This window comes from Rattus norvegicus, chromosome 18, assembly GCF_021556685.1.
Source record: "Rattus norvegicus strain SHRSP/BbbUtx chromosome 18, alternate assembly SHRSP_T2T, whole genome shotgun sequence".
NCBI lineage: Eukaryota > Metazoa > Chordata > Mammalia > Rodentia > Muridae > Rattus > Rattus norvegicus.
The window spans coordinates 55,237,800-55,245,483 of NC_141551.1; the positions used below are offsets into that span (position 1 = coordinate 55,237,800).

At 41.2% G+C, this 7,684-nt stretch overlaps 1 pseudogene across 1 annotated transcript; it reads right to left on the reverse strand.

Annotated features, from left to right (window-relative positions):
• Window positions 1-5,676: 5,676 nt before the first annotated feature.
• LOC147999815 (SWI/SNF-related matrix-associated actin-dependent regulator of chromatin subfamily E member 1 pseudogene) lies at window positions 5,677-7,095 on the reverse strand (annotated as a pseudogene). The gene has a single exon (XR_015642571.1). The product of XR_015642571.1 is annotated as an SWI/SNF-related matrix-associated actin-dependent regulator of chromatin subfamily E member 1 pseudogene (transcript).
• Window positions 7,096-7,684: the final 589 nt, after the last annotated feature.

Below are 7,684 nucleotides of genomic sequence, written 5' to 3' on the forward strand. Positions count from 1 at the left end.
AAGCTGCTCATCTGCTACATATGTATAGGGAGCCTAGGTCTAGTCTGTGCTCACTCTTTGGTTGGTGATTCAGTCTCTGGGAGCCAACAAGAGTCCAGGTTGGTTGACTCTATTGGTCTTCCTGTAGAGTTCCTGTCTTCTTTAGGTCCCTCAATCTTTCTTCCAACTCTTCTGTAAGACTCTTGAGCTCCATCTAATATTTGGGTGCAAGTCTCTGCATCTCTTTCCATTGGCTGTTTGGTGGAACTTCTCAGAGGACTAGGTTTGCTAGGTTTCTGCCTGCAAGCATAACAAAGTATCATTAATAGTGTTGGGATTGATTCTTGCCGTGAGATGGGTCTCAATTGAGAGCAGTCATTGGCTGGCCATTGCCTCAGACTCTGCTTTATCTTTGTCCCTGTACACCTTGTAGGCAGGGCACATTTTGGATTGAAGGCTTTGCGGGTCAATTGCTGTCCTTATACTTCCACTTGGAGTCATACTTGTCTACAGAAAGTGGCTGCATCAGAGTCCATATCCTCTACTGCTAAGAATACTAGCTAGAGTCACCCCCTTAGACCCACTGAGGCCTTTCCCCATCACAGGTCTCTGGCAAGACCTAGAGATTGCCCCACACACCCGGGACAATTTCCCTTTTCTTCCCTTGCTCTTCCTACATATGATTCTCCCTTTTCTCCTCACCCACTCTTCCATCCAGTTCCCTCTTTCCACTGACCTTCCATATTTATTTTGTTTCCCCTTCTGAGAAAGATTCAACCATCTTCCCTTGTGCTCACCTTGTGGTTTGGCATCTTTGTGTCTGTTGATTAGAGTGTGGCTATTCTGTACATCATGGCTAATATCTACTCATAAATGAGTACATGCATATCATTTTGGGTTTAGGTTACCTCACTCAGGATGATGTTCATCCATTTGTCTGTGAAATTCATGACGTCTTTGTTTTTAATAGCTGAGTAGTATTCCATTGTATAGATATACCGCATTTTCTGTATCCATTCTTCAGTTGAGTGGCATCTAGTTTGTTTCCAGTTTCTGGCTGTCACAAATCAAACTGCTATGAATACAGTTGAGCAAGTGTCCTTGTTGGATGGTGGAATATCTTTTGGGTATGGGCCTAGGAGTGGTATAGCTGGGTCTTGAGGTAGAACTACCTCCAGTCTTCTGAGAAACTGTTAAATTGATTTCCAGAGTAGTTGTACAAGTTCACACTCGCACCAGCAGTGGAGGAGTGCTTCCCTTGCTCCACAGCTTCCCAGCATGTGCTGTCCTTTGAGTGTTTAATCTTAGACTTCCTTCTGGATATGAGGTGGAACTTCAGAGTCCTTTCAGTTTGAATTTCCCTGATGACTAAGGATGCTGAACATTTCTCTAAGTGTATCTCAGCCATTTATGAATCCTTGGTTGAGAATTCTCTGTTTAGCTCTCTACTCCATTTATAACTGAGTTATTTGGGTTGTTGGTGCTTAACTTCTTGAGTACCTTTTATAATTTGGCTGTTAGCCCTCTGTCAGATGTAAAGTTAGGGAAGTTCTTTTTCCGATCTGTAGGCTGTCATAGTGTTCTTTGACTTACAGAACTTTTTCAGTTCCATGAGGTCCCAGGTATTAATTCTTGACCTTATTGCCTTAGTCATGGGTGTTCTGTTCAGGAAATTGTCTCCTGTACCAACAAGGTCAAGTATATTCCCCAATTTCTGTTCTATTAAATTAAGTTTATATTTTGTGGAATAATTTGAGAAGTATTGGACTTAGCTCTTTTTTGACAGTCTGGAAGTATTCTGCACTAAAACCATCTGCTGTAGGACTTTTTTGCTTGGGAGACTTTTAATGATTGTTTCTATTTCCTTAGGGGTTATAGGATGATTCAGATATTTTATCTGGTCTTCATTTAGCTTTGGTAATTGCTATCTGTCTAGAAAAATCATCCATTTCATTTCAATTTTCCAATTTTATGGAGTTCAGGCTTTTGAAGTAAGACCTAATGATTCTTTGAATTTCCTGAGTGTCCATTGTTATATCTCCCTTTTTCATTTTTGTTTTTGATAATTTGGATATGTCTCTCTGCTTTTTAGTTAGTTTGGGTAAGGGTTTGTCTGTCTTGTTCATTTTCTCATAGAACCAGCTCTTGATTTTGTCGATTCTTTGTATTGTTCTCTTTGTTTCTAATTGATTGTTTTCAGCCCTGCACTTGATTATTTCCTGCCATCTACTACTCCTGAGTGTGTAAGCTGCTGCTGCTGCTGCTGCTGCTGCTGCTGCTGCTGCTGCTCTTTTTCCTCATTTTCTAGAGTTTTCAGATGTACTTTCATTTGCATAAGAACTCTTGGGGTTGGGGATTTAGCTCAGTGGTAGAGCGCTTGCCTAGGAAGCGCAAGGCCCTGGGTTCGGTCCCCAGCTCCGAAAAAAAAGAACAAAAAAAAAAAAAAGAACTCTTTGAGGACATTTGGAGCTATGAACTTTCTTTTTAGCACTACTTTCATAGTGTCCCGTAATTTTGAGTATGTTGTGCCCTCGTTTACATTGAATTCTAGAAAGTCTTTAATATCTTTCCTTATTTCTTCCCTGACCTAATGATCTTTGATTAGAAAACGGTTTAGTTTCCATGAGTGTGTAGGCTTTCTGTTGTCTTTGCTGTTTTTAAAGTCCAACTTTAATCCCTGGTGATCTGAAAAAAATCATGGGACTATTTCAATCTTCTTGTATCTGTTGAGGTTTGCTTTGTGGCCATGATTATATGGTCAGTCTTGAAGAAAGTTCTGTGAGGTGCTAAGAATAAGCTATATTCTTTTGTGTTTGGGTGAAATATTCTACAGATATCTGTTAGGTACATTTGATTCATAATGTCTCTTAGTTTTATTATCTCTCTGTTTAGTTTTTGTCTCAATGGACTCTCCATTGGTAAGAGTGGAGTGTTGAGGTCTCTCATTATTAATGTGTGGGGTTCAGTGTGTGATTTAAGATTTAGTATTTTTTTAAGAATGTAGGTGCCCTTGCCTTCGGAGCATAGTTGTTCAGAATTGGGATGTCATCTTTGTGGGATTTTTCCTTGATGGGTATGAAGCATCCTTCCCCACCTGTTTTGATTACTTCGGGTTGAAGGTCTATTTTATTAAATATTAGAATAGCTACTCCAGCTTGTTTCTTGGATCCTTTACTTGGAAAACATTTCTCCAATCCTTTATACTGAGGTAATGACTATCTTGTTGCTGAGATGTGTTTCTTATATACAGCACAGTGATGGATTCCGTTTACACATCCATTCTGTTAGTCTGTGTCTTTTTACCTAGAAATTGAGTCCTTTGATATTGAGAGTCATTAATGTCCAATGATTGTTACTTCCTGTTATCTTGATGTTGGTAGTGGGTAAATGTCCGTGTGTGTCTGTATGTGTGTACACATTTTTCTTCTATTGGTTTGAATGGTGAGAAATAATTATTCTTGTGTTTTATTGAGTGTAGTTAGCTTCATTGGATTTGTGTTTTCCTTCTAGTATTCTCTGTAGAGCTGCACTAGTGGAAAGGTATTGTTTGAATTTGGTTTTGACATGAAATATCTTGGTTTCTCCATCTATAGTGATTGTAAGTTTTGCTGGGTAGAGTTGTCTAGGCTGACATTTGGGATCTCTTAGGATCTGCAAGACCTCTGTCTAGGCCCTTCTAGCTTTTATTGTCTCAGATGAGAAATCATTTGTAATTCTGATAGGTCTGTCATTATATTTTACTTGGCCTTTTTTCCCTTGCTGCTTTTAAAAATTCTTTCTTCTGTATATTTAGTATTTTAATTTTTATGTGTCAGGAGAATCTAATTTTCTAGTCCAATCCGTTTGGTGTTCTTTAACCTTTTTTATTTTTAACCTTTATATGCATCTCTTTGGGTTAAGGAAATATTCTTCTATTATTTCATTGAAGGTTTTTATTTTTGGACCTTTGAGCTAGGAATCTTCTTCCTCTATTCCTATTATTCTTAGGTTTTTATCTTTTCATTGTGTCATGAACATTTTAGATTTTGCATTTTCTTTGACTGATATATTTATTTCTCCTATCATATCTTTTTTCCCTGAGATTCTCTACTCTATTTCCTATATTCTGTTACTGATTCTTATGTCGGTAGCTCCTGTTCTCTTTCCTAGGTGTTCCACCTCCAGGATTGCCTGAGTTCGTGTTTTCTTTATTGCTTCCATTCCCTTTTCAGGTCTTGGACAGTTTTATTCCTTCAACTGTTGATTGAGTTTTCTTAATTTCTTTATATTTACTTACTTCCTCTTTTAATTCATCTACCTGTTTGAATATATTTTCTATATTTCCTCAATGGATTTATCCATGTCCTCTTTAAAGACTTCTATCATTCTTATAAGATTGGATTTAAGATCTTCTTCTTGTATTTCAGTTTCATTAGGATATACAGGGTTCATTGTAGCAGGAGAGTTGGGCTCTGGTGGTACCATATTGCCCTGGTTCTTGTTGATTGTAATTTTATGCTGTCTGTAGGCAATTGGTTTCCCTGATGTTGGCTGAATGATGCTGATAGCAGAAAGAGTTTTGTGGAAGGTAGAGTATCCATGGGCCAGACAATGGAAATCAGGGTATCCTACTCTGTTGGCTGTGCCTTAGTAGAACCCAGTCTGCAGGCTGTGCTGTGAGTGGACCCTATCCTTCAGGCTGTGTTGTGTGTCAGACCCAGCTGGGGTGGCAAGTGGATCTAACTAGGATGGGTGGTTGGGCAGTGTTAGTTTTAGGGGCCCTGAAGGTTTCTACAGGGAGGCAGAACACTCTTAGGGTCCTGAAAGTCTCCTCAGAATAGAGGAGCAAGGCCAGATCTATTCAGTGGGGCACAGAGAACTGTGTGAGCCCTGCCACTTGCCTCTGCAGGCTGAGAAACTATTCTTAAAAAAATAAGTTTAATTTCTGGGAGTATCAAAAAATATAGAAAAATACTTTGTACTATTCATTTTATTTTTTTTCTTTTTTCTTTTTCTCGGAGCTGGGGACCGGACCCAACTATTCATTTTCAATTAAGATCCAAGACAACAGTATCAAGAAGGGAGAGGGAACCTGAAAATTAAGTTCATTTGTTTAGCACTTATATAACGCTTCATGCAGGGATTTTACTCGACATTGTACCCTAAAACTTAGTTCAAATACCCAACAGCATCTGGGTACTTGAATCTTTTTAAATGTTAAAAGCAAATATATTACTTAAACATTAGCGATCCAGTTCAAAACAAATTTGAAAAAAAGTCAACGACTACAAGAGCAAAAGAGATTCATACAACATAGCATATGGGCAAGTTTTCAATTCAAGAATGCAGCATGTTCACTCTAGAAACACTTAAAAATATGAACAACTAATTTATATATAATTTAGAATTAAAATGCTGACTCAACTGAAAGTTAACCAAAATGTGCAGCAATGAGATTTTTTTTTTTGGTCTACTTTCTGTGGGCTTATAAAATGGTTCAACTACTTAGAAATGGCTTCGTACAGTTATCTGTACAACTAAAATCACATGCCACCACCTTACAGCTACAGAAATGAAAGATTCCTTTGTTTATTTTCTCTCTGTGCAGTTCAGGCTAGCCTGAAGTGTTCAACCCTCTCACCTCATTCTCACAAGTATTGGAAATATAGACATGCCCCATCATATTTTGCTACAACTGTATTTTATAAGTTTTTAAAATTTATTTATTTATTTTATTTTTTTTTAAAACCAAAAAAACACATTTTTTTTTCATTTAAAAAAAGTTTTAGGTCACATAAAACAAGGCAACATTTACTCCTTCTTCTCGTCTTCTGGCACAGGGTCCGTGGGCGGCTCCTCCACCGTTGCGCTGTTGCTCTCTGAGCCGGTGTTACTGTCACTGGTCCCTTCCACCTCCATGCTGTCAACCCCCTCCTGCCCACTCTCCTTGTCCTCAGGAGTAGATGTGCCTTCTTCACCATTCTGCTGGTTCTCCGCAGTGTCTTCAAGGTGTGTCTCCTCTGTCTCCATCGGGATGTTCTCCTCATCCTTCTTCTCCTCGGCTTTGTTCGCCACTTGCTCTTCCTCGGGGGCGATGCTGCCCTGGCTGCGCTCAGCTTGCTCGGCTGCCTCCTTCTCCCTCTCCTCCTGCCTTTTGCGGGCCTGCTCCTCCGCCTGTGCGATCTCTGCTGCAATCTTCTCCATGTCCACTTCCACCTTCAGACCACACAGCCTTTTAAGCTCATTGTTAAAGGAGTCTGTGCTTTCCAGGAATTTCCTCTTCTTTTCCTGGTGTCGTTCCTCTATCTGAAGAAGCTCGGCATCTAGTTTCCGCTGATGAACCATTAAAGACTGGACCTGTCGCTTGAGGACTTGCATTCTAGCTGTTGTGACAACCGACCGCACATCAGGTACCACACTCTCACTGAGGATCTCACTGATGAGGCGGTGGTTTCTCTGGAAACGGGCAGTGGCTGTATGCTTCATTGAAAAGCCGTCATCATAATCGTCTGGGTCCTCCGCAGGCTGAATGCTCATGTAAGGCTCTCCTTTCTCCATGCGCGACTGTCTCTGTCGACTTTCTTCCTCTAATGCAGCTTCCGCACGACTTTTTGCATTAATATATGCAGGGTATGCAGGGGAATTGTGATAGGCCTTCATAGATTCATTGTACTCTATCTTTTCTGCTTCGTACTCGTTTAAATATTCTTGTTTCTCTTCATCAGTGAGATCTCGCCACATGCCACCAATAATCTTGCCAATCTCCCACAACTTTAGGTCAGGGTTGGAAGCCTTTACTTGGTCCCAGACCTTTCTGCTGTACCTCATGTAGGGCATGAGCGGCTTATCTGGTGGCTTTGGAGGCTTTGGGATTGTAATGCCGGAGGACGCCGTGACCCGGCTGTTGGTGCCCGGGTTCCCTCCCAGCCTGTAGTTGTTGTAGGCGAGATGACTGTATGGATTGTATCCCACAAACCCTGGTGTGCTGGGCATTTGTGTTGCAGGAGCTGGGGTGGGAGGTGGGGCATAAGATGGTCTTTTTGACATTTTGGAAGATTAAGTTCTCAGTTCCTTAAGAATGAATCTGAGACACCGCGGGCCGAGAAGGCGCCCGCAGCTCCGGCTTCGCTTCCCTTTGTATTTATTTATTTTTACACTCCAGATTTGATTCCCCTCCTGGTCCACAACCACCACCCATAAGGGTCCCATGTCTCATACCTCCTCCCTACCCCCACCCTCATCCTTCCCCCCTCCACAGCATGTCCCACCCCACCCAACCCACCAGACCTCTAAACTTCTTGAGGTTTCCAGTCTTTGAAAATTAGGTGAATCTTCTCTGACTGAACCCAGACCTGGGAGTTCTCTACTGTATATGTGTTGGAGGACCCATCTCAGCTGGTATATGCTGCCTGGTTTGTGATCTAGTATCTAAGAGATCTCAGGGGTCCAGGTTAATTGAAACTGTTGGTCCTCCTACAGGGTAACCCTCCTCCTTAGCTTCCTCCATCTTTCCCCTGATTCAATCAGAGGGGTCAGCAGCTTCTGTTTTATGGTGGGGCGCACATATCTGCACCTGACTCTTCCAGCTGCTTGTTGGGTCTTTTGAAGAGCAGTCATGGTAGGTCCCTTTTTGTGAAGGCTTCATACCTTTAGTAATAGTGTCAGGTCTTGGGACCTCACCTTGAGTGGGAACCCACTTTGGGTCTGTCACTGGACCTTCTTTTCC